Raw genomic sequence first — 348 nt, 5'->3', positions numbered from 1 at the left:
GGTCTTTTCCAACCTCAATGATTCTGTGAAAGTCTAAGTGTAACTTTCTAAGTGCACCAGAAGATACTCACGAAAGCTGGCTGTACCACATAGATCTTCACCATTTGTCTTGCTCGTATGGACAGGATTCTTTCCGTTTTTAAAACTATGGCCATCAGCTGTATCAACACCCAATGACTCTACTTCTGAATCATTCTAGAGATGAAGCACGCATTTTAACACACGCCTCCACCGCTTTGCCACCCTACAAAGATTCAGGATGTCTACTTTACAAGCTAACCTGTACCATTCCCAATATTAGCCCAAGGTAACACAGGGGCGGCTATTAACTTTGCACTCCGACTGACG

The sequence above is a fragment of the Phaethon lepturus genome, unplaced genomic scaffold (assembly GCF_000687285.1).
Source record: "Phaethon lepturus isolate BGI_N335 unplaced genomic scaffold, ASM68728v1 scaffold30211, whole genome shotgun sequence".
Taxonomy (NCBI): domain Eukaryota; kingdom Metazoa; phylum Chordata; class Aves; order Phaethontiformes; family Phaethontidae; genus Phaethon; species Phaethon lepturus.
The sequence above is the reverse complement of the archived record's forward strand: the minus strand, read 5'-3'. Positions refer to the sequence as shown.